Consider the following 27,139-nt stretch of genomic DNA (forward strand, 5'->3'; position numbering starts at 1 on the left):
CGACGCCTTTCCCATACTGCGCATCGAAGACACCTTTGACAGCCTCGCCGGAGCGCGGTATTTTTCCACCCTCGATCTCGCGTCCGGGTACTGGCAGGTGGAGATGACGGAGGAGGATCGGCCGAAAACCGCATTCACCACCCCGATGGGACTATTCGAGTTTCGAGTACTCCCGTTCGGGCTCACCAACGCGCCCGCGATGTTCCAGCAGCTGATGGAGTTGGTGATGCGGGGCTTGCAGTGGGAGCAATGCCTGATTTACCTGGATGATGTGATCGTGTTTAGTAGATCTCTGTCTGAGCACTGGTCCAGGTTACGGGAGGTGTTCCAGCGACTGCGAGCGGCTCATCTCAAGCTCAAGCCGCGTAAGTGTTACATCGCACAGCGCGAGGTGGGGTACCTCGGACATCGCGTCAGCGAGGCAGGGGTGCGCACGGATCCGGACAAGGTACGCGCCGTAGTGGATTGGCCACAGCCAAGGAACCTGACGGAGATAAGATCATTCTTGGGGCTCGCCACCTATTATCGTCGATTTGTAAAGGGATTCAGCGAGATTGCACGCCCCCTCACCCAACTCACTTCCCCCAAGAGCCCCTATCAGTGGACGGAGGCCTGCCAGACGGCCTTCACCACCCTCAAAGACCACCTCACCCACACCCCCACCCTGGCTTTCCGCGATTTTACCACCGACTTTATTTTTGACACCGACGCCTGCAGCAGCGGGCTGGGTGCGGTGTTGTCGCAGGTGCAGGAAGGGATGGAACGGGTTATTGCATACGCCAGCCGGACCCTGAGCGGGGCCGAGCTGAACTACTGTGTGACCCGTCAGGAATTGTACGCTGTGATCTTCGCGTGTAAACAGTTTCGGCCGTATTTGTATGGCAGGAAATGTCGGGTGCGCACGGACCATTATGCTCTGCAGTTCATCCTCACCTTCAAGGAACCGCGGGGGCAGATGGCCCGATGGCTGGCGCAGCTGCAGGAGTACAACCTGCAAATCGAGTACCGGGCGGGATGGACGCATGCAAACGCAGACGCCTTATCAAGGCGACCCGCGGTGTGTGCCGAGACGAGGGCGGAGGAGGCCTGCCCGTGCTTCACGGGGGGATGTTGCCGACAGGCAATGGACCCCCGGGAACCCGCTGAACATAACCCCCCCCCGGCGAGAGAGAGTGCGGTATGCGCCACAGAGACCCCCATAGGTGGAGGCGCGGACCCAGTCGACCGCCCGGCAAGCGCAGGGCCCACGACTCGGGACCCAGCGGACCACCCCGCCCCGATCGGACGGATCCAGGAGGACGTCGGCTGCGCCTTCCCGGGCCTGAACGACAAGCAGCTGAGGCAGACCCAGCAGCGGGATCCGGATCTGGCGGCGGTGGAAGCGGCCCTGCGGGAGGAGAAAAACACCCTACCAGGGCCCTGGAGCGGTTTGTATGCCCGGTTGTGTGTGCAGAACGGGGTGGTACGGAAGTTAACCGAGGCCGGCTAGCCGGGGTGCATCTGTGTTCCCGCCCAGGTGCGACCCCAGCTGCTACGGCTGGTACACGACCACCCGCTCGGGGGCCATGACGGGGAACGGCGCACTCGGGAGACTCTGCGTCGCCAGTATCTCTGGCCCAAATTGACGCAAAATGTGGCCGCCTGGGTACAGGGCTGCCGCGCTTGTCAACAGTGCGGACCGAAACCGGCACGATACCAAGTACCCCTAAGGCCGTTCCGCGTCAGTCGGACTAACCAGCTGGTCGGCATCGATCTCCAGGGGCCGTTCCCACGATCCCACCGGGGCAACCGCTATATCCTCGTAGCGGTGGAATACTTCACCCGCTACCCCGTGGCGGTGGCCATCCCCGATAAAACGGCCCTGGTAATGGCCCGGGCGTTCGTGGAGCACTATGTACTTAAGCACGGGATCCCGGAGCGAGTCCTTACCGACCAGGGTAGCGAGCTCGAGGCTGAGTTGTTTCAGGCGCTGTGCCGGGAGTTCGGAATCCAGAAAGACCGAACCACGGCGTACCACCCCCAGGCGAACGGTATGGTTGAGCGTATGAATCAGACTCTGGACGGAAAGCTTAAGCGTATGGCGGCCGCAAACCAACGGGATTGCGACGAACACCTCCCCTACGCCCTGTTCGCCTACGCCACCACGGTGCACACATCGACGGGACAAACCCCGTTCCTAATGATGTTTGGTCGTGAGTCTCGTCTACCCGCAGACTTGCTGTTCGGCATTCCTCCACCCCAAACGGAGGAAGGGAGTCGCCCCGTGGAGCACCTGATGGAGACCCTACGAGGGGTCCGGGACCGGGCCTACCCGCAAGAGGAGGCCGCGCATCGGCGACAGGAGCAGAGCACCCGACCCCGCGTGGAGCCCCCCCTTTTCTTGACAGGCACCAAGGTGTGGCTACACACCCCTCACGTCGGAGCCGGACAGGTGGGGAAGCTGACCACCTACTGGCGGGGACCCTGGACCGAGGTACGCCAGATCTCTCCCTGGACGGTATTAATCCAGGGTGAAGAGAGGGGCCGAGAAACGGTGGTTAACGTCCGCCGCTTAAAACCATGGAGGGCAGCCCCGGCGGGGGAGAACCTCGCTGCCCGAGTACCGCGAAATCCCGGGGCCCCTGCGCCACCCGTGCTCGGGGGCCTCGCGCACTACATGGGCCCCGCCGGGCCCCCAGCCCCGAGGCGTCCCGGCCCCGCCAGGAGACGGCGAGGACGCCGCCCCTTAAACCCCGCTGCCGCGGAGTTTGTTCCCCAGCCCCCAGGTGCCGAGGGACAAGAGGAGCCACTGGAGTGGAGAAGGAGACCGCCGCAGGAAACCCCGAGGACGGAGCCACCTCCCCCGAGGCCAGCCACGAGATCCGGGCGGATCCCCCGGACCCCGCAGCGCTACCTCGTGGGCGCGGCCCAGGCGAGGTGCTCCAGTCAACCCGGGACGGGGACTGGCACCTCGGGGGGCTATGTGATGCCGCCGCCACGGAGCCGATCGGCGGGTGGCCCACCTGCGATCTCGCCGCCCCCGAGCGGCGAGGCCGACACTGCTCCACCTCACCACCCCCCCCCCCCCCACCGAAACACACACGCACGCATTCCCCCCACCATTAGAGCACGTGGGGAGACACCCTGGCCGACAGGTTTTCACCCAGAAGCCCTCGTAAAGGGATAATCTTCACAGTTTCCTGCGGCGAGGGAATTGGACGGTCTCGTCCGACGCTAACACACACCCTGGCGCCATGACTTGAGTAGAAATGACATGTTCACGGCGGGGCTGCCCCGCCACCGCGGTTAGTACGCACCTCACGCACACGGGTCGGCAGGGCAGGTAGGGGGGAGGGCGGAGCCACGAGCGGCGGGAAAGCAGGGTCGCCCTCTGGTTGGATTGCCGCTGAGCAGGTAAATTTAGATGCGGACGTCGCTGAAAGCAACGGCCCGGGGATGCTGGGATACAGATGGGCCTACCGATTGGCGGGTGATCCCAGCGAGCTGATTGGCCCGCGAGTCGGCACCAGGTAGCCCCTTTGATGTAGAAAGAATAAAGCGGGTCAGGGCGAGGGGAAAAGGCGCTCTGGCTACTCGAGTCAACCCCAGGCCCGTCAACTCCCGAGTCCAGCCGCGCGAACGTCCGTAGGACGTATCGACGCGCCGCGAGGACCAGCCGACAGTAGCGACGAACCGTGAGTAAGAGTGGAAGAGAAAGAGAGAGTTGGGACTTAGCTTAAAAAGAAAACCTGAGAGGGTTAAGTGGAGAAGGACAGGTAGAGTATAGTGCCGACTATCGAGAGATAGATTGGTCCTGCCCCGCTGATCCCGACTGACTCGGTTAAATAAGGGCTCGCCGACCCGGTGGAATAAATCGTCGGCGATCCAATAACGGACTGGTGTGGTTTTTGCAAGGGTGTGGAAAGAGAGTGGAAGCGTGGTTGCGCTTGCTGTTAGCGGTGATTGCCGCGTGTGTGGAGCGGCGCCGCGTGGGGTGTGTGCGCTACAAACCCTCGGCTGCGGACTCCCACGTTGCGAACGGATACCCATCTCGCACGCATGCCCATCGCATAGCCCTTTAAACCCATTTAATCCAATCCCCCCAATCGCCGGATTGGGTACGAGTGACGTCGCTTACCCTCCGACCTCTAATCCCCTGTTACTCGCGTGTGATTGGTGCGTGGGACTGCGCGGGTGGGGAGCGTCGCGTTCGAGTGCCGGCGAAGCGCTAGCGGGTCTCAGGGCGGTCGAGAGTGATGCCTTACCGGCAGGAAACCTGGACTCGGGGGGGGACAGCCCAGGGGGGGGAACAGGAGCGCGGCGACCCTTCCCCGCCCGTTGAGGAGTGCAACGGCGGCAGCTCCCACACTAGTGGAGAGTCTGGGGGCGTCGGTACTTCGCGGGCAGGGTCGCAGGCAGGAGAGATCCCGGGGGCCGACGACCCCAACATACACATTATGTTGTCAAAACAAACCTGACTGCGTTGTTGCTGTATCTGTTTTGCGTGACGGCTGAGACATCGGTGTGAGAAGTCTCATGGAAAAGCTGCCAGGGACACCGATCTGATATGGGCAACCCTTCAATCCCTCAGTCTCACTTGAAGACTACCCGGACGCATTGAGTATGCGTGTGCACTGTAATCCGATAAAATGGTACACTTGACGATTTTTTGCCCATATATGGAAGTAAGTGTGGCGTTGGTTGAAGGGGGGCATGTCTTTGCCCATATATGGTCTCGTGTATCATGACTCGAGGATAATTGTATCGATACAGCTCAGTCGATCCGGCAGTCTTCTTGAAAATGTCCGATTTTATCTTAAATTACTTTTTTATGGTTCTCAGATCATACAAAACAAGGTTCTTGATGTGTGATTTTTATGTTAAATTTTTAAAACATTTGTTCGTATTCTCATTAAGACTGTTGTATTAAATCGCTGTAAAAAATGTCCTTGTTTATACTTATAAATCAATATTATCCTAATGTCCGATTTTATCATAACCACGATTGAGTAGATTCTAATGTCCTACTTTTCTTAAATTTTAATCTGTGAGTGTCCAATATTTAATGAAACTTTACAAAGTGAGTGCATATAAGACCATTATATTCCGATGTGCTACTTCATATTAACTTGATTCTGTGTCAAATTTGTTAAACTTTATTCAATGAGTACATATGCAGTGTCGTGCGTCTCATCTCCATTCTCTTGCTCGAGGCATGTGTGTGCGTGCGAGTGGTGTGCGTCGCACACACACTCAGTCAGAGATGAGGTGGTCGCAGGAGGCACCGTCCTCCCCTTCTATTGTTGTTGAGTTCACGCCACCACTCGAGCCCCCTCTCTCTCACAACCACGCTGCCACACGACCCATATCATACTCGACTCTGTCCGCATTGCACCGACAGCCGACTAATGTCCGGCCGCACAATTATCGGGCGAAAGCGGCAGTGACAAGGACGGTGACGATGACAGTGACGACGAGACGAGTCCAATCCCAGAACTGGCAGCCCGGAGCTCTCGCTCTCCGCTGCTTATATTCACCTCAGCGCGGCTTGGCTCTGCCCTAGCCGCGCCTCCCTTCTCGAACCCAACAGAGGGTTCCAGGGGCTTCCCCACGAGGTCTACCATGACCCTTGCCCCAGTTCCTCCGCCCTGCCGGCACACCCGGGTATATGCTCAATGGCGTGTTCACTAAGTGCCCACTTGCAGTTGCAGCTGCTGTACAAAAGTCAACGCTATGTCACTACACATTCAAGACCATGCATGCTGATGTACAATTGTATCATCCATGATTCAATCTATTCCTGTCCTGTTCCATTTGACTCTGCGAGTGTCTGATCTTATATTAAACTTCATTCAGTGAGTGCATACAAGACCATGCATGCTGATGTCCAATCGTATAGCCATGCTTCAGTCTATTTGGATGTCCGACTTCATCCTTAACTTGATTCTTTGTAAAGTTGTATTAAACTTCATTCATTGAGTGCAAATGACAACACACACATGTATATGTAAGCAGCACCTCAAATACGACCACAAATCCACATGCATAAGGCGTAAAGTCAGAACTTCACTCACACCTATGACCCTACCCAATCCTGACACATGCACAGTCCACCGATTCCATAACTGCACAGCACATCCGCTCCAGTAACTTGGGAGGCCAATACTCAAGCTTCAGCTGGCAATCGTGTATGTATGTGGAACTTATTTTGCACCGTACGTAGCCAACCAGGCATATCTGAAGTGTGGGGGAAGGACAACAAATTAAACACAAAATTCAGTTTTAAGGAAATTAGTGTGACAATGTAGACGATTTAAAAGTGCGAAGTGGTTTCCTAATATTGGAAAATGAGTTCATTTAAAAATCGCGTGATGCAGTGACCGTCTTAGCTCGATGGCTAGCGAGAAGCCGCTGCTGTGAGGATGACAAGAGTTTGCATGATGTTTTGTGCTCCTCAACGAGATCAGCAAGGTATTGTGGTTCATTTGTACCAATGAGTGCGACCTTATAATGCATTTGCTCGGCAACCGGAAGCCAATGCAGCTCGGCGGACACTAGACGGACACAGTCCAATCTTTGACACGCGCCAAATAATTTTATACACGCTGCAGCTTGGTAATGCTTGGTGAGGGTAGAGAGGCCTGGGCTGGATCATCCCTCCTGCTGGCTCCCTCTGGTCCCCACAAGATGCCGCTCTATGTGTTGCCTCAGGCTACTGCGGCTACGCTGTCTGTTTTTGAAATCTGAGTTAGAGGTGCCGGAGAAGATGTGGTGGCAATGGGACCAGAATTTGTTTCAACACCCGACCTTATGGACAATATGAATGTTAACAGTTTTGGAATGTATTTTGTAATATAGTGCTATTGAGCCATGACCGAAAGAACCATGAATATAATAGTGTTGTTTAAAATTACATGCACAAAAAAACATGCCTAAGAGTAATCTTAAAGGTGAGAGGTGCTGACCTGAGGGAACAAACTATGAAATTGTAGCATATTGTAGACTGCAGAAAAAGAATGAACAGTATGGGAAGTACCATTGTTTGAGAAAGTAAATGGGTGTGTCATATGTGATGGATAAGGTGACAGTTCAATGGTTTTAGTGACAATGGGGTAAAAACAGAGCAGAGTTACTGGATAGGAGACCGGCAGCAGTCATCCAGCAGTGGATAATCTGGCTGATGATGCTGATGATGAATCAGAGGGGGGAGGTTAGGGAAGTGAGGCATTCATCCAGCAGTAGCGAGACCCTGGCTGATGATGCCGATGGTGCATTAATTGGGGGAGAAGGCAGAAGATGCAAATCAGGAATTATATTTATACGTTCTGCAGAGAGACGGAACGAGCTCCTTTCCCCGCCAATTGTTTTCGTAAACACTTACAGAATCAAGTTTAAGATGAAAACGGACATCAGAGTCCAATGTTCTTCATTAATGTAAGAACGGATGTAAGAATATAATAAACATCAAAAGTACCGGATTCATCGTAATTTGCGAGTTAATCGTTGTGCCAATTCATTGCCAAGCGATCCATGGACGGAGTAATGATGCGACACGTCCCCCTTCATTTGATTGGCTAATATCAGCAAATCGGTGATTCCATCGCAATACGATTTTATTGTTACCACAGCGCCACCGCTATCATTCTGCCACAAACACCACAGGCGCACAACGCGAACTCCATCACAAAGACAAAGATACCCCTATAGCCTTCAACGGACCGTTGGGGCAAGTGCTGTTAGCGAGTAGCAGCAGCGCCTATGGAGGCTACTGGCACTGAGGCACACGAGAGGGTGGGTGGCCAGCACCACGCTCGACCGCCTTTGTCTCCCCAGTGGCGATGTTTACTACAAACCACACCAGGTATTTATTAGAGGCTGAGTCGACCTAGAGGAGGAGGCCCAAAACTGCTTCAGATAATCACTAATCACTGGTGTTGTTGGCGTCGTCACGGGAATCAAACTCAGTTCGGTGGGTTCATGGCAAAGTACGTTAAGGCAGGAACTGTGGCTACACGAGGCGGTTTGGTGGCCAGTACCACCCCGGCCCGGCAACCTTTGTCTCTCCCCCAGAACCAGGTACTAATTTCTGGGGGCTGTTCCTGTTTGTGTGTACATTTGAGCTGTGATGAGGGTGAGGAGCTACATTTAACTTCAGGTTGCTGAACTAATTCGTCATTAATCATTAGACCTCCTTTGCCAGTACCAAAATATAAGAATATGGGTTTTCCCCTTTTTTCTGGCAACAAAACTGAAACCTTTTTACAAGGATTCATGTCTGCATTAACCACAATGCCTGCAGTCAAAATGCAAACAAAAACATACTTTTACAATTTATGCATTGTCCTTGAAACTGATTGGTCCACACCAAGGGACGGCTTTCTTTTGAGCCTCGACCCAATTGGTGTTCGACCAGATGACACCAAAAGGCGCGGTGTAGTGTAGAGTAGCATAGTATGTATGTTGAACTTTTAATGGCTATGTGCGGTACAAACACACAAAGTGGTTGCCGCAAATGAACCACAAAAAAAAGCTGTCGCTTGCTGGTCTCGTCAAGGAGCATAAACCACCAATCACGCGAACTCCGGGGGATCGAGAGGGAGCTAGAACGCTCGGGAAGGCGGGCTGGGCCAAGGGCAGAGCGGCCCCGACCGGGGTGGGGGTGGTATATAAGGTGGTTCCACGTCTACAAGCTGGAAGTTCTACATCCTACGAGGCATCAACACGTGGTCGGGGACCCACGCGAGTGTCCGACCCTTCGTAGGTGCAACTCTTACGTATAGAGTAGTTAGCTGGGTGGTTACCACCCTAGGCTGCATCTGGTGAAGGGGCTGTTACCCCTTTGTGTTAACGGGTTGATGTTACAATAAAAGTGTTGCCTTTAAAGGACAATGTCTGCGGCTCATTTGGACTCACAACAGTATTCCTTCGCCTCACGCCTCCCCCCTTACCCTATCATTTCCCGCAACCATCCCCCCACCCCTCCCCCACCAGCGTCACTCCAAACCGCCTCCCCTCTCGCACTGGAAGGTTCAGTTGACTCACCGCGACCTTTGTTCCCACAAAGTTGTAGCAACGTTTGTGGCGAATTTGTTAATCAGCGAACAAATATTTTTTCCACGCACATGCATTTATCAGCACTCAAAAGTAGAACATTTATTTTTAACCCGAAAATTAATCAAATTGTACGTGTTGAACAAAAGTGGGTGGTTTGTATAAATAAAAATTTACATATCGAAATGAAACCAGACACTTTTATTCAGCACATAAAATTTGATTAATTATGGGGTCAAAATAATGTATTTTCTACTTTTGAGTGCAAATAAAAGCGTGTGCATTGAAAACAAAATTTTTCCATTTTATTGCATGAAAACTATTTTAACTATTTAACTGCAATTTTATCTTACCAGGTAAGGCTCACTTGAGCTATGTTTAAGTCTTTTTCAGAAGTGACCTGTCCACAAATGATAGCCCAATGAAGTGGCTTATAACGTGGAGATTTGTAGCAGCAAAATACTCAAAGCACTTGTTCATAAATATGCAGGGAAAAACTGGAGGACCGCATCACGAAAACCCTCAACGCCTATGAAAAAATCACCAGGACCTGGAATGCACCCGATGTGGTTGAACCGCGAAAACCAAGCAGATCTGAGCTTAGACAGTGCCTGGATGGGTACCCACCATGCACAAACAGGTTGTCATGGGACTGGAGGGCCACATTGTGTTGATATCGTGTTGGACTATACGTTTATGCTGGCCACCTTTAACAATCTGCACTGACCAGCCGAGTGAAGTATGGTCAAACCGCTCCAGAACCACACTGCCCATATACTCATCACGGCACCGTTTACTTAACACTGTACCATACACTCAGGATTGCCTATATATTTCCACGTTTTAACTCAGTGGTGCTAATCTCGAACTGCCACGTCCACATAATCGTTGGGTTTCCTAGGGGCTGTTGTTAATTTCAACCACGAGTGTTGTTCAAGCAAACATTTAACGAAACAATAGATAGAATCAGAATCTTTGTTATTTAGAACTACACTAAAACTTAACTTTTTTTAAATCAGGAAAGGCCCGATCGAACGACATAGCTCCTTTTTTCAGAAGCGACCTGGCCACAAACGATAGGTCAACGAAGTGGTGTATATATGTTGAACTTCTTTTACACCGTACGTAGCCAACCATGCTAATCGGAGGTTGAAATTCACGGTGGCCAGATACTCTGAAAGTGTGACGTTGATTCTGAATGTGGAGGGAAAACTGGAAAACCCGGAGAAAATTCATGCGACCATCACAGAGAAAAAGACATGCAAACTCTAAATATACAGGCATCGTCAGGTTTGGGATCGAACCCACGACATTCTGTATCCCAGGTGAGGTAGATAACATCTGGCCACCACGGCACACCAGTGTTGGAGGAGGAGGATCTGATGGAGCTACTGTATGAATATTTTTGTCACAGAACGTCCAGTAACGGGTTAGAGGATTAGAGAGTTCCATCTCTATGAGCCTGTGTCTCTATTGGTCTCTGTGTGAGTTTGTCAGTCTCTATGTGAGCCTAACGGTCTCTGTGTGAGTAAGAGGGTTTTTATGTGAGTCTATAGGCGTCTGTGTGAGTCGATGGGTTTATATGGGTTTCTGTATTATACTATGGGTCTCTGTGTGGGTCTGGCATCACATCCTCGGTGGGGCCGGATGGTCACACTTTAGTTGATGTGTAGTGTTCGATTTCACTCGGACAACTTATGTCTTTCTTCGAACACCGCTTTATTTACAACTCTCAGCATGTCTTCCACATTCCACAGTATCCTGGTCGCCATGGCTCGCTCGCCGTGCTTCACTTGACTCGCTCGCCACCTTCGTCTCTCCACTCCCCACAATTACTTCGCTTACTCTGCCGCTAACTTCTTCGTCTCCGCATTCCGCTATCACCGTCGCTATGTTCTCTCCACTGCTAACTACTTCGTCTCTGTTCACCGCTATCACCGTCACTATGCTCACTCCACTGCTAACTGCTTCGTCTCTGTTCACGGCTATCACCGTCACTATGCTCACTCCACTGCTAACTGCTTCATCTCTGTTCTCCGCTATCACCGTCACTATGCTCACTCCACTGCTGGCTGTTCTTCATCTTCAGCTCCGCTATCGCTACACTCTCTCCACTGCTGGATATTCTCGTCTTCAGCTCCGCTATCGCTACACTCTCTCCACTGCTGGCTATTCTCGTCTTCAGCTCCGCTATGACTCTGTCTCCAAGCTCTCCACTCTTCAATTTCCCGCTGTTGACTCCGACTTCAATTTCACCCGCTGTTCACTCCGAGCTCTCCAACTTCAACAACCCCGCTCCAATTGCCGACCCCCCAATTTATCCCCGCTCTCATTACTCCCCAATTAATTAGTCCGCGTCCCAACGGCACTCCGCGTGACCGTACACCTGTTTCTCCTCCAGACCTTTAGGCGCCACTCTAGCCCTGGCAACAGCACCAACCAATCACAAGCATCCACGGCTCTCCCAGCTTAATTGCCCCAACATAACCTGCACTGTATTCGCATTCGCTACAGGCTGACCCAAGATAACCCATACTGCCTGTGTGATCATGTAATCATGCTGTTTGTACTACGCACCTTCCTACTCCACTACATCACCCCCCCCACCCCCGTGTTAAAAAAAATAGTCCAGCCGTCCCGGCTACGACGACACTTCGACCTCTGGGTAGTGGAGTACCTTGGACATAACAATGAACACAACATAACAACTTTGTACAAGAACCGCAACACGCAGAGTCAATGGAAGATCCGTCCTCGGGAGCAAGTTCCAGCTGCCGGCCCATTTCCCCTATACGGGACGCCATGGGGCAAGGGCGGGCCATGCTCCTCCATTAAGTGAGGGCTGCGTCTGGTCCTCGACGCACATCCATCCCTGTCCCAGCGACCATCTGCCAGCGGGACCGTCCCTCGTCCCTGCGCGGGCCGGACAGTATCTCGAGGTTGCGGCTGGTCAACCGGCGTCTGGCCTGCAAACCTGCCAGAACCCCCTTGTCGAGTCAACAGGGAGGCAGATTTTTGAGGCGCGTACACATGTGACCTCATCACAGGCTCGTTGGACACATCCAATACAGGCCACTCTGGGATGGGAGGTGACGCATCATACGGCAATACAAACTTCTTAAGGCGCGACGGGCGAACATACCATATTCGACGACCGAATCGAATCCGTACACTTTTGTCCCGGAGAACCTCAATGACCTCAACAGGCCCCTGAAAGGGCCGATGGAACTTTGGAGACGTTCCCACAGATACCATGGGGCAATGCAACCACGCTTTGTCCCCAACACACCACGGCTCTTGAGGCCACTGCGTACCATGCAACCATTCGTTGGCGGCTTGTCGTCGCGCCATGTTACCCAATGACGGTCCAATGCCACCTGCATAGGAGCAGGTACTGTCGATGACTTCCCCGGTTTTTGTACACCCAATTTGACCAAGGCCGGCGCTTCTGGTTCGCGCCCATACATCAAATAAAACGGCGAGTACCCCATCGAGGCATGCGGGGCCAGTCTATAAGCGGCCAGCGTCGCTGCAACATGCAGGTCCCAATCATCCTGTGAAGCATTAACCTGGTAGCAAAGCATAGACGTCAGCGTCCTATGCAGGTGCTCAACCATCCCGTCGGTGTGCGGGTGGTACGGGGACGTTCAAATCTTTTTGGTCCCTAATGAATCACACACCTCCTTAAGCAATCGTGAAGAAAAATTTCTGCCCTGATCAGTGAGCAAGTGCTCCGAAGTGCCCTTACCGAAAACATATCCCTGCAAGAAAGCCTCTGCGATCGAAGCCGCAGATTGGTCCACTAGTGGCCATGCCATAGGCCAGCGAGTAAGGTACTCCACCCCGACGAGCAGATACTTATGCCCCTGGGGAGTGACGGGAAATGGACCTAATATATCTAGGGCGACTATTTCGTTGACACGCGAAATCCGTATCAATTGCAAAGGTACACGATAGGGTCGCGCCTGCGCCTTCCACCGCGCACATTCATGGCATGCTTTTACAACTCGCTGAACATCGTTATACATCTCTGGCCAGTAGAATTCTTTCGCCAAGGTCAGCGCGGTCTTTTAATCTCCCAAATGCATCAATTTGTCAGGGGTATCACTAATGAGTTTCCCGCGCAACACAATCGGAACAATAATACGGAACTTTTGTGCTTCAACATCCCAGCGAACGAGGAGACCATCGACGAGTTTTAGAAAGGGGCGATCTTCCGATCCTCTTGAGCGAGAGGCAGGATGCCTCATCCTGGTCAGGGAGGAATCATCCACCTGTAAGCGTTTCCACTGACCCAACGTCAACCCCAACAAACTCAATCCCACAGCGGGAATCGCTTCTGGCCGAATTGAATCCACTGCAGCGACCAATGACGGAACGTCCTGCAGCAGCGGACCGCAAAGCAGCGAGCCCTCCGCACACTGACACGAGCCAGTCGGTTGTGGCAATCTTGACAAGGTGTCAGCGTTATCATGACGCATCCCCTTCCTATGCTGGATCGTGAAAGAGTACTCCTGGAGGGTCTCGAGCCGTACAAATACGGTCGGTACAATCGAACAAAGTACACGATGGCCAGCAACTCCCTGCTAGATACACAATACTTCTGTTCAGCCGGGGACAACACCCAGCTGCCATACTCCACACTTTTTTCAACACCATCCACCATTTGTGACAAAACCGTGCCTATGCCCGTATCACTGGCATCTGTGTCAAGAATAAAGGTTTTCGGAAAATCAGGGTATCAAAGCGGCGGTGCGTCCGCCAACGCGGCCCGCAGCACCTCAAAGGATCGTTGTTCTACATCTCCCCAATTAAATTTCATACCCTTACCGGTGAGCGTGTGCAACGGCCTCGCAATCGTCGCAAAATCCTTAACAAATCGTCTGTAATACGACGCAAAGCCCACGAAGCTAGGCACCTCCGCTACCGTTTTTGGTACCGACCACGTTCGCCTGCAACTCGTCTTCTCTGTATCAGTGGCCACCCCAGACGCGCTAACAACGTGCCCCAAATATTTAACCGGAGTCCTTAACAAATGGCACTTTTGGGGTTTAAATTTCAAGCCAGCGCGCCGCACTCGGCCAAAAACGGCACGCAACCGTTGCAAATGTTCGTCAAAATCCATACTGAAAACAATGATGTCGTCCAGATATATTAAACACAACTCCCACTCCAGTCCTGACAACACGAGTTCCATTAATCGTTGGAAGATGGCCGGCGCGGAGTGGAGCCCCATCGGCAGTACAATGAATTGGAACAACCCTTGTAGTGTCCGAAAAGCAGTCTTGGGTTTAGACTCCTCATCCAGGGGCAATTGCCAAAAGCCTGACAACAGATCGAGGGTCGAAAAAATTTTCGCGCCGGACAGGGCGTCTAGTGAATCATCAATACGTGGGAGCGGATACGCTTCCACCACAGAAATCTTATTTAGAATTCGGTAGTCAACACAAAATCGCATGGCCCCATTGCGCTTTTTAACGAGTACAATAGGAGCTCCCCACGGGCTGGATGAAGGAGAAATGCTCTCCTGTTCTAACATCTCATCAACGGCTCGCCGAATACAATCTTTCTCCAGCGGACTTACACGATGGGTATTCAATCTGATTGGGGGTGCATTCCCAGTGTCAATGTGATGCCGCAACAATGACGTACGACCCACGTCATATATACCTGAACTGAACACATCTCTAAATTTCACGAGCAACCCATGAAGACGCGACTGTTTCACAGGCGTTAGTTCAGGGTTTTGCATATAAAGATTTCGCAACCAGTCCGGAACATCTACATTACCAGGCAACATCTCACTCTGTCGCATTACCAAACACGCCTCCCCTTCCGAACCCGGCACTGCTGTTGCATGCGCTAACGTGGTACCCTCCTGAATGACGACCGGTTCATGTCCCGCGTTTACAATTTGTATGAAAGGGTCGCAATTTGCCGGTACAATAGTCAAAGCCCCTACCAAAGTGGGCATCCGTGATACGGCATTTGAGGGCGTCAGCAATATACCCTCCTGTTGCTCATCAAAAGGCAACTGTTTTTTAAAGCGCAGCGGCACAAGCATCTGCGTGGCAGGCGGAACGCGAACGGTGCAGCTCACCACGGCCTGCACCACGGTGTTCGCAACCGCGAACTTAGAAGGCGTTCCCAAAAATTTTAGACATTTCCTCGATGGCAATTCCAAACACCCCTTCTCTATCGAAATTATAAGCGGCATCTTTTGCAAAAAATCCGTGCCCAACAAACACGGTACCGCCAAGGCCGTGGAAACCAAAACATTCCCCGTAACGCTCACTTCCCCAATTTGAATCGTCGCGACCATACAACCCATAATACCGAGGCTGCCACCAATTGCAGCTATGGACGGCCCGTCAACCGGTTCTAGGGCCTGGTGCGAAGTTGGCAACAAGCGAAAAGTTTGTAACGAGATAAGGGTCGCATAAGCCCCTGTATCAACAATAACCCTGACCATCACCCCTTGAATAAGTGCCATCACATCCAACGACCCCGGCGCAGCTCCCAAAACACGATGCACCAACGTGCCCCACACGTCCTGACCGTGCGCAACATACGAATGAGATATGAATGGGTGAGATGACGCAGATTGGTGATGTGGAAAGAGCGGCCGTGTATTGAATATATCGCGACTCACCAGAAATCCTTGGTCCTGTGGGAATCCTCGGTTGTAGCTGGTCGGCGCCATTGGAAGGCTGCCCCTGCGCCGCCAGCAGTTGCGGGCGAGATGTCCTCTCCGTCCGCACTCGTAGCACATCCGCTGCGTGCCACCTCCATACACTGCAGGACGACGCAGCACGCCCGCGGGTGGCACCCCGGTCGCCACTGCAATCGGCGGCGCCTAGCCCACCGCCACCGCGCTCTCGGACGCGGCAGCGCTCATCAGCAGCGGCTGCACACCCACCACCACTGGCTCGTCGCGGAGGTCCAGGTTGACTTGGATGTTCCTGGCGATCTGTAGAGATGACATGTCGTCGTCGTTGTTGCTGTCAGGAAGCGAAAGGACGACTCGTAGCTCCTTCGCCAACTGCAAAAGCTTCTCCTGCAGCAAGGATTCTAGGGCCTCATGGTCCATCGCCGGGTATGCTACTTGAGCGAGGGCCAACAGCGCGCTGCGGAACGCAAGAGGGGATTCCGTGCCCTTCCACTTCCTTTGCTGAAATCTACGTTTGGCGACCGACTGCGGCTCGTATACCTTTCTCATTGCCGCGAATGCCCCGTCCGGCGTTTACCTGACGGCGGCAGGGAAACCATTAAATGTCGCCAAAGAATCATCAACGAGGGCCGTCGGCAGTGCCCGCAGCGCGGCACCCTCAGTCCACTCCAGAGATTGAAAAGCCGCTCGGAACCGTCATGTAAATGCCACCCAATCACCAACTTTAGCCTCGAACCGCTGCATATGAAGTCGCCGTCCTGTTCCCGACGGCTGTGCTTCATCGTCGTCGGATTTCTCCAATCGCTCCGACCCCGCGTCAACATCTGCTGGTCGACTTGACACCGTCGGTTGTACGTGGTCTGATGTCACAAAGTGGTTGAACGCCTCCGTCAATGTCGCCATCCTGGCCTCCCACTGGGCTAGGAGGACTCTCCAATCACCAGATGGTACCAGGGTCTCGGCCCCGCTCGAACCGCTATCTCGTTCTGTAAATTATCGTTTGACCAGGCCCTCCGGAGGAGTATCGGCCACTTGGCCGGACACGGGCAGCACGTCCTCGTCGTTGCTGTCGTCGGAAGAGTCCACCGGCACGTTCTTCTTCTTGGACGCCTTCTTCTACATCTCGGCATGGTTCGTAGTCACTCTGACACAAAATGTAGTGTTCGATTTCACTCGGACAACTTCTGTCTTTCGTCGAACACCGCTTTATTTACAACTATCAGCATGTCCTCCACATTCCACAGTATCCTGGTCACCACGGCTTGCTCGCCGTGCTTCACTCAACTCGCTCGCCACCTTCGTCTCTCCACTCCCCACGATTACTTCGCTTACTCCGCCGCTAACCTCTTAGTCTCCGCTCTCCGCTATCACCATCGCTATGCTCTCTCCACTGCTAACTACTTCGTCTCTGTTCACCGCTATCACCGTCACTATGCTCACTCCACTGTTAACTGCTTCATCTCTGTTCACCGCTATCACCGTCACTATGCTCACTCCATTGCTAACTGCTTCATCTCTGTTCTCCGCTATCACCGTCACTGTGCTCACTCCACTGCTGTTCTCGTCTTCAGCTCCACTATCGCTACGCTCTCTCCACTGCTGGCTATTCTCGTCTCCAGCTCCGCTATCGCTACGTTCTCTCCACCGCTAACTACTTTGTCTTTGTTCAGCTTCGGTATCGCTACGCTCTCTCCAAGTTCCGTCTCCAACTCCGTCTCCCTTTCACTCTGTCTACCAAACTCTGTCTCTCAAACTCTGTCTCTCAAACTCTGTCTTCCAAACTCTGTCTCTCAAACTCTCTACACTTCAATTCCCCCTGTTGACTCCAAGCTCTCCAAACTCCAACTCCTGCTCCAATTGCCGACCCCCCAATTTATCCATACTCTCATCACACCCCAATTAATTAACCCGCGTCCCAACGGCACCCCACGTGGTCTGTACACCTGTTTGTCGCCAGACTTCAAGATGCATCTCCAGCCCCGGCAACAGCACCAACCAATCACAGCAGTCCTTGGCTCTCCCAACCTAATTGCCCTCACATAACCTGTACTGGATTTGTTATCATGTAATTACGCTGTTTCCACAATGCATCTTCGTACTCCACAACATCACCCCCCCCCCCCCCGTGATAAAAAAAAATCTAGCCGTCCTGGCTACGACGACATTTCGACCTCTGGGTAGTGGACTACCTTGGACATGACAATGAACACAACATAACAACTTTGTACAAGAACCGCAACACGCAGAGTCAATGGAAGATCCGTCCTCGGGAGCAAGTTCCAGCTGCCCGCCCATTTTCCCTACATGGGACATCGTGGGGCAAGGGCGGGCCACGCTCCTCCATTAAGTGAGGGCTGCATCTGGTCCTCGACGCACACCCGTCCCTGTCCCAGCGACCATCTGCCGGCGGGACCGTCTCTCGTCCCTGCGTGGGCCGGACACTGTCTCGAGGTTGCGGCCGGTCAACCGGCATCCGGCCAGCAAACCTACCAGAACCCCCTCGTCGAGTCAACAGGGATAGTCCTGCAGGCACACGGGAGGCAGATTTCTGAGGCGCGTACACATGCGACCTCCTCACAGGCTCGTCGGACACATCCAATACAGGCCGCTCTGGGATGGGAGATGACGCGTCATACGGCAATACAAACTTCTTAAGGCGCGACGGGTGAACATACCATATTCGATGACCGAATCGAATCCGTACACTTTGGTCACGGAGAAGCTTAATGACCTCAACAGGCCCCTGCCAGGGCCAATGGAACTTTGGGGACGTTCCCACCGATACCATGGGGCAATGCAACCACGCTTTGTCCCCAACACACCACGGCTCGCGAGGCCATTGCGTACCATGCAACCGTTCATTGGCAGCTTGTCGTCGAGCCGTGTTACCCAACAAGGCCTCCCGAGCCTCTCTCAGACAGTCCAATGCCACCTGCATAGGAGCAGGCACCGTTGATGACTTCCCCTGTTTTTGTACACCCAATTTGACCAAGGCCGGCGCTTCTGGTTCGCACCCATACATCAAATAAAACGGCGAGTACCCCGTCGAGGCATGCGGGGCCAGTCTATAAGCGGCCAGCGTCGCCGCAACATGCAGGTCCCAATCATCCTGTGAAGCATTAACCTGGTGGCAAAGCAAAGACGTCAGCGTCCTATGCAGGCGTTCAACCATCCCGTCGGTTTGCGGGTGGTACGGGGACGTTCGAATCTTTTTGGTCCCTAATGAATCACACACCTCCTTAAGCAATCGTGACGAAAAATTTCTGCCCTGATCAGTGAGCAAGTGCTCCGGAGCGCCTTTATGGAAAACATATCCCTGCAAGAAGCCTCTGCGATCGACGCCGCAGAATGGTCCACCAGTGGCCATGCCATAGGCCAGCGAGTAAGGAACTCCACCCCGACGAGCAGATACTTATGCCCCCGGGGGTGACGGGAAACGGACCCAATATATCTAGGGCGACAATTTCGTTGACACGCGAAATCCGTATCGATTGCAACGGTACACGATAGGGTCGCACCGGTGCCTTCCGTCGCGCATATTCATAGCATGCTTTTACAACTCGCTGAACATCGTTATACATCCCCGACCTGTAGAAATCTTTCCCCAAGGTCAGCGCGGTCTTTTTCTCCCCCAAATGCATCAATTTGTCATGAGTATCACTAATGAGTTTCCCGCGCAACACAATCGGAACAACAATACAGAACTTTTGTGCTTCAATATCCCAGCGAACGAGGAGACCATCGACGAGTTTTATAAAGGGGCTATCTTCAGATCCCCTTGAGCGAGCGGCACGAAGCCTCATCCTGGTCAGGGAGGAGTCATCCACTTGTAAGCGTTTCCACTGATCCAACGTCAACCCCAACAACCCCGATCCCACAGCGGTAATCGCTTCTGGCCGAATTGAGTCCGCTGCAGCGACCATTGCCGGAATGTCCTGCAGCGGCGGACCGCAACGCAGCGAGCCCTCTGCACACCGACACGAGCCAGTCGGTTGCGGCAATCTTGACAAGGCGTCAGCGTTGACATGACGCATCCCCTTCCAATGCTGGATCATGAAAGAGTACTCCTGGAGGGTCTCGAGCCAACGGGCCATCTGTCCCGATGGCTGGTCAACTCGCAACGAGTACTGTAGTGCCGCGTGATCAGTGCGGATCAAAAAATCTCTGACTTACAAATGCAGTCGGTACAGTCGAACAAAGTGCACGATGGCCAGCAACTCCCTGAGCGTTACACAATACTTCTGTTCAGCCGGGGACAACACCCGGCTGCCATACGCCACAACTTTTTCAACACCATCCACCATTTGCGACAAAACCGCGCCTATGCCAATATAACTGGCATCTGTGTCAAGAATAAAGGTTTTCGTAAAATCCGGATATCCAAGCGGCGGTGCGTCCGCCAACGCGGCCCGCAGCACCGCAAATGATCGTTGTTCTACATCTCCCCACTGAAATTTCATACCCTTACTGTTGAGCATGTGCAACGGCCTCGCAATCGTGGCAAAATCTTTAACAAATCGTCGGTAATACGACACGAAGCCCACGAAGCTACGCAACTCCACTACCATTTTCAGAACCGGCCACGTTCGCACACAACTCATCTTCTCTGGATCAGTGGCCACCGCAGACGCGCTAACAACGTGCCCCAAATATTTAACCGATGACCTTAACAAATGGCACTTTTGGGATTTAAATTTCAATCCAGCGCGCCACACTCGGCCAAAAACGGCAAGCAACCGTTGCAAATGTTCGTCAAAATCCTTACTGAAAACAATGATGTCGTCCAGATATACTAAGCACGACTCCCACTGCAGTCCTGACAACACGAGTTCCATTAATCGTTGGAAGGTGGCCGGCGCGGAGTGGAGCCCCATCGGTATTACATTGAATTGGAACAACCCTTGTGGTGTCCGAAAAGCGGTCTTGGGTTGAGACTCCTCATCCAGGGGCAATTGCCAAAAGCCCGACAACAGATCGAGGGTCGAAACATTTTTCGCGGCGGACAGGGCGTCTAGTGAATCATCAATACTTGGGATCGAATACGCCTCCGCCACAGAAACCTTATTTAGTTTTCGGTAGTCAACAAAAAATCGCATGGCCCCATCGCGCTTTTTAACGAGTATAATAGGAGCTCCCCACGCGCTGGATGAAGGAGAAATGCTCTCCTGTTCTAACATCTCATCAACGGCTCGCCGAATACAATCTTTCTCCAGTGGACTTACACGATGGGTATTCAATCTGATTGGGGGTGCATTCCCAGTGTCAATGTGATGATGCAACAATGACGTACGACCCACGTCATATATACCTGAACTGAACACATCTTTAAAATCCACGAGCAACCCATGAAGACGCGACCATTGCACAGGCGTTAGTTCGCGGTTTATCATATAAAGATCTTGCAACTAGTCCGGATCATCTCCATCACCTGACAACATCTCACTCTGTCCCGTTGCCAAACACGCCTCCCATTCCGAACCCGGCGCTGCCGTTGCATGCGCTAACGTGGTACCCTCCTGAATGACGACCGGTTCATGTCCCGCGTTTAAAATTTGTATGAAAGGGTCGCAATTTGCCGGTACAATAGTCAAAGCCCCTACCAAAGTGGGCATCCGTGATACAGCATTTGAGGGCGTCAGCAATATACCCTCCTGTTGCTCATCCAAAGGCAACTGTTTTTTAAAGCGCAGCGGAACAAGCATCTGCGTGGCAGGCGGAACGCGAACGGTGCGGCTCACCACGGCCTGCACCACGGCGTTCGCATCCGCGAACTTAGAAGGCGTTCCCAAAAATTTCAGACATTTCCCCGATGGCAATTCCAAACACCACTTCTCTATTGAAGTTTTAAGCGGCATCCTTTGAAAAAAATCCATGCCCAGCAAACACGGTACCGCCAAGGCCTTGGAAACCAAAACATTCACCGTAACGCTCACTTCCCCAATTTGAATCGTCGCGACCATACAACCCATAATACCGAGGCTGCCACCATTTGCTGTTATGCACGGCCCGTCAACCGGTTCTAGGGCCTGGGGCGAAGTTGGCAACGAGCGAAAAGTTTGTAACGAGATAAGGGTCGCAGAAGCCCCTGTATCAACAATAACCCTGACCATCACCCCTTGAATAGGTGCCATCACATCCGACGACCCCGGCGCAGCTCCCAAAACACGATGCACCAACGCGCCCCACGCGTCCTGACCTTGCGCAACATACGAATGAGATGTGAATGGGTGAGATGACGCAGATGGGTGATGTGGAAAGAGCGGCCGTGTATTGAATGTATCGCGACTCACCCGGAATCCTTGGTCCTGGGGGAATCCTCGCATGTAGCTGGTCGGCGCCCTTGGAAGGCTGCCCCTGCGCCGCCAGCAGTCGCGGGCGAGATATCCTCTCCGTCCGCACACGTAGCACGTCCGCTGCGTGCCACCTCCATACACCGCGGGATGACGCAACATGCCCGCGGGTGACACCCCGGCCACTGCTGCAATCGGCGGCGCCTAGCCCACCGCCACCGCGCTCTCGGACGCGGCAGCGCTCATCAGCAGCGGCTGCACACCCACCACCGCTGGCTCGTCGCGGAGGTCCAGGTTGACTTCGATGTTCCTGGCGATCTGTAGAAACGACATGTCGTCGTCGTTGTTGCTGTCAGGAAGCGAAAGGACGACTCGTAGCTCCTTCGGCAACTGCAAAAGCTTCTCCTGCAGCAAGAAATCTAGGGCCTCCTGGTCCATCGCCGGGTTTGCTACTTGAGCGAGGGCCAACAGCGCGTTGCGGAACGCAAGAGGGGATTCCGTGCCCTCCCGCTTCCTTTGCTGAAATCTACGTTTGGCGACCGACCGCGGCTCGTACACCTTTCTCATTGCCGCGAATGCCCCGTCCAGCGTTGGTCTGACGGCGGCAGGGAAATCATTAAATGTCGCCAAAGAATCATCATCAAGGGCCGTCGGCAGTGCCCGCAGCGCGGCACCCTCAGTCCACTGCAGAGATTGATAAGCCACTCGGAACCGTCATGTAAATTCCGTCCAATCACCAACTTTTGGCCTCGAACCGCTGCACATTAAGTCGCCGTGCTGGTCCCGACGGCTGCGCTTCATCGTCGTCGGATTTCTCCAATCGCTCCGACCCCGCGGCAACATCTGCTGGTCGACTTGACACCGTCGGTTGTACGTTGTCCGATGTCACAAAGCGGTTGAATGCCTCCGTCAATGTCGCCATTCTGGCCTCCCACTGGGCCAGGAGGACTCTCCAATCACCCGACGGTCCCGGGGTCTCGGCCCCACTCGAACCGCTGTCTCGTTTTGTAATTTCCCGTTCAACCAGGTCCTCCGGAGGAGTATCGGCCACTTGGCCGGACACGGGCAGCATGTCCTCGTCATTGCTGTCATTGGACGAGTCCATCGGCACGTTCTTCTTCTTGGCTGCCTTCTTCGACATCTCGGCGTGGTTCGTAGTCACTCTGACACCAAATGTAGTGTTCGAATTCACTCGGACAACTTCTGTCTTTCTCCAAACACCGCTTTATTTACAGCTCTCAGCATGTCCTCCTCATTCCACAGTATCCCGGTCGCCACGACTTGCTCGCCGTGCTTCACTCGACTCGCTCGCCACCTTTGTCTCTCCACTCCCCACGATTACTTCGCTTAGTCCCCACGATTACTTCGCTTACTCCGCCGCTAACTTCTTCGTCTCCGCTCTCCGTTATCACTGTCGCTATGTTCTCTCCACTGCTGACTTCTTCGTCTTTGTTCACCGCTATCACTGTCACTATGCTCACTCCACTGCTAACTGCTTCATCCCTGTTCACCGCTATCACCGTCACTGTGCTCACTCCACTGCTGGCTGTTCTCGTCTTCAGCTCCGCTACCGCTACGCTCTCTCCACTACTGGCTATTCTCGTCTCCAGCTCCGCTATCGCTACGCTCTCTCCACTGCGGGCTATTCTCGTCTTCAGCTATGCTATCGCTATGCTCTCTCCACTGGTAACTACTTCTTCTTTGTTCAGCTTTGCTATCGCTATGCTCTCTCCACCGCTAACTACTTCGTCTTTGTTCAGCTTCGCTATCGCTACAGTCTCTCCACCCCTAACTACTTCATCTTTGTTCAGCTTCGCTATCGCTACGCCCTCTCCAAGCTCCATCTCCAACTCCGTCTCCCTTCCACTCTGTCTTCCAAACTTTGTCTCTCAAACTCTGTCTCTCAAACTCTGTCTTCCAAACTGTCTCTCAAACTCCGTCTCTCAAACTCTCTCTTCCAAACTCTGTCTCTCAAACTCTCCACACTTCAATTCCCCCTGTTGACTCCAAGCTCTCCAAACTCCAACTCCCGCTTCAATTTCCGACCCCCCAATTTATCCATGCTCTCATCACACCCCAATTAATTAACCCGCGTCCCAACGGCACCCCACGTGATCCGTACACCTGTTTCTCGCCAGACTGCAAGACGCCTCTCCAGCCCCGGCAACAGCACCAACCAATCACAGCCATCCTTGGCTCTCCCAACCTCATTGCCCTCACATAACCTGTGCTGTATTTGTTATCATGTAATCACGCTGTTTCCACAACGCACCTTCGTACTCCACTACACTAAGAAGAAATTGGCAAGGTTTAGGACTGTTTCTCATGCAGCTGCAATGGCTGCTTTGGGTACACGGTATAAACCTTCCCAGAAACCCTGGCTGACAAATGAGGTGTTCCAGCTGGCTGATAAAAATATACAGGCCCTCTCTCACTATCTACAGCATCCCACATCAGAATTTGAATAAGTATCGGGTTAAAATAATGTATTTTCTAATTTTGAGTGCAAATAAAAGATGTGTGCATTGAAAAACAACGTACCTAGTTCGGTGTGTAAACATCGCCACAAGAAGAGATAAAGGCGGCCGGGCATGGTGCCGGCCACCGACCCCCTCATGTCCCGTTCCAGCCTTTATAGATGTTCGCTAACAACACTTGCCCAACAGGTTGTGACAGGCTATACAGGGCATATTTTATCTTTATATCTGTATATCTGCGTGCGTGTGCGGGCAAGAGAGAGAGGGAGGGGGAATAGAGGACGTTGTTTGGACGTCGTGAGCTGGCCCGAGGGCGTCTCCTCCACTTGTCTCCAGGCCGGCACGGTAAGCACGGACCAGTTCGACTCTGGCTTCGTAGTGACGATGACGCCTCCGCACACTGCACATGAGTTGCGGTCGTGTTCTCGTATTCGTTTAAAAATCAATAGCTACATGGATATTCTTGGTTCTTTCGGGAAAGTCACGTTGAAGGGAAACAATAGAATAATAAAATATATATAAAACATATATTTCGGTATCATGTAAAACATATATTTTATTATTTTATTGTTTCCCTTCAACGTGACTTTACCGAAAGAACCAAGAATATGAATCACTGCAGTCACGAAAGCTTTAAATCAAAATTTAGCTACATGGATAGTTTATAAATAAGAACATTACGTAGTGTACTTTAATGTGTTATAACGTATGGAGACGTGTATGTTATTGAAACGTGTTTCCAGTGTGTGTTTCTCTCTGTCTCTCCTTGTCTCTCTCTCTGTCTCTCTCAGTATCTATGTATATCTATGTCTCTGTCTCTCTCAGTCTCTCAGTCTGTCTACCTCAGTCTCTTTGTCTCTTTCAGTCCCTCTCTCTATCTCTGTATCTCGAAGTCTTTGTGTCTCTTTCAGTCTCCCTGTCTGCCTCTTTCTCTGTCTCTCTCTCTCTCTCTGTGTTTGTCTCTCTCGGTCTCTCCTCTGTGCCAGTGTGGACGGCACCTTCAGGTTCATCTTCTGAAACACTCGCTCGTCGCCGTGGCGCGCGCAATGACCACCACTGCCTGACTTTTATTTTGTGTTGTGCGCAGTACATTTAGCGCCACAGCGCGCGGATTTATAGTGTTTGTGATTTGTCTGCTGGTGACTATTTCGTATTAGAGTTGCCTCCAGTGCTGTTGCTGCTGGCGGCAATAAAAGTTATTTAAAAGTCTCTCGGTCTCTTATTCTCTGAGTCTCACTTCATCTCTCTTTCTCAGTATTTATTTCTCTCTGTGACTCTGTTTCTCTCTAAGTCTCTCAATCTGTCTACTTCTGTCTCTCTAGCAGTCTCTCTGGCTCTCAATCTCTCTGTCTCTTTCCCAATCTCTCTCAGTCGCTGTCTCAATCTCTCAAACTCTCTCTCAGTCTCAATTCATCTCTCTCAGTATCTCTGTCTCTCTCCGTCTCTCTGTTTCTCCCGGTGTCTATCTCTGTCTCTCTTTATCTGTCTCTCTCAGTATCTTTGTATCTCAATATCTCTCTAACAGTCTGACTTCATCTCTCTCCCAGTCTCTCTGTCTGGCTTTCTTTCTCTGTCTCTCTCTGTCACGGCGGAGGAGGCCACGCGGCCCCTAACCCTAAGCGCATGGCCACCGCCAATCACGAGCCCTACCCAAAAGTCGCAGAGCAGGACGAGCAACGCCCCCCCCCCGCGAGTGCCATCCCAGAGGGCATTGTGGGGGGGGGGGGGGGAATATGAAGACATGCTCGATGGCGACCCGCCTGAGGACAGCAAGGTGGGACAAGTGCCACCAACACCCCCGCCGTCACCACCACACGCCGCTTCAGCATCCTCAGGGCAAGAGGAACCACCAGCCAGTGCGGTCCCTGATGGCACCATGCTGCAGGAAGGCAATGAAGGCCGGCTCATCTCACCGGAAGGGAGAGCAAAAGAACCTCCACTACCAGAGGGAAGTAACCCAGCCCCCCGCAACTACTGTTAACACTACCACCACCACACAACTACATGATGGCTTCAGCTATTAAGGTTGCTAGTCTGAACTGTAACAGCGCTCGCAGTGACAACAGGTGGGACCAGATCTGCTGCTTTGTCAGGGAACTCAAAGCAGATGTGACTCTCCTCCAGGAAACTCACCTCGACGCCACTCTGGAGGCCCAACGCCAGCCTTTTTTAGGCGGCCGGGCCTTCTTCAGCCATGCCGATGACAACCTCGCCGGCATGGCGATTGTGCTCAGTTCGCGGTTTGCACCAGATAATGTCTCCTTCAAAGAAAACGTCAAGATTTCCAAAATCTTAAACAAACACAACGTCCAGATCCGATTCAATACAGTACACAAAATCCATGATGAAATCCCATCTGTGAAGGATGTCATTCCTGATATGCAATATCCTGGAGTTTACAAACTAAGTTGTACCTGCGGTGGCTGTTATATTAGGGAAATGAAACGACATGTCTCGGGACCTGCACCTCGTCGAGAATTGGCGACCCATGTCCCTCTCGTGCGCTGATTACAAAATCTTATCCAAGGTGCTGGCAAACTATCTCAAGTGCTGGGTCAGCTGATCCTGCTGGAACAGTCATATTGCATCCCCAGATGGTGCATATACGACAATATTGGTACGGTCAGAGATATAATCTCCCTTGCAGAAGCGCACAACATCGACTTAGGCCT

At 52.6% G+C, this 27,139-nt stretch overlaps 1 protein-coding gene across 1 annotated transcript in view; it reads left to right on the forward strand.

Moving 5' to 3' along the window:
- The first annotated feature begins 24,741 nt into the window (after nucleotides 1–24,741).
- LOC116938936 (N-acetyllactosaminide alpha-1,3-galactosyltransferase-like) overlaps nucleotides 24,742–27,139 on the forward strand; it is a 42,764-nt gene continuing 40,366 nt past the window's right edge. Inside the window, exon 1 of the mRNA XM_032946680.2 lies at nucleotides 24,742–24,812. The gene's annotated coding sequence lies outside the window, so the exon portion shown is untranslated. The remainder of the gene's footprint in view (nucleotides 24,813–27,139) is intronic.

This window comes from Petromyzon marinus, chromosome 5, assembly GCF_048934315.1.
Source record: "Petromyzon marinus isolate PM22_M1 ecotype Great Lakes invasive population chromosome 5, UKy_Petmar_22M1.pri1.0, whole genome shotgun sequence".
Classification (NCBI taxonomy): Eukaryota; Metazoa; Chordata; class Hyperoartia; order Petromyzontiformes; family Petromyzontidae; genus Petromyzon; species Petromyzon marinus.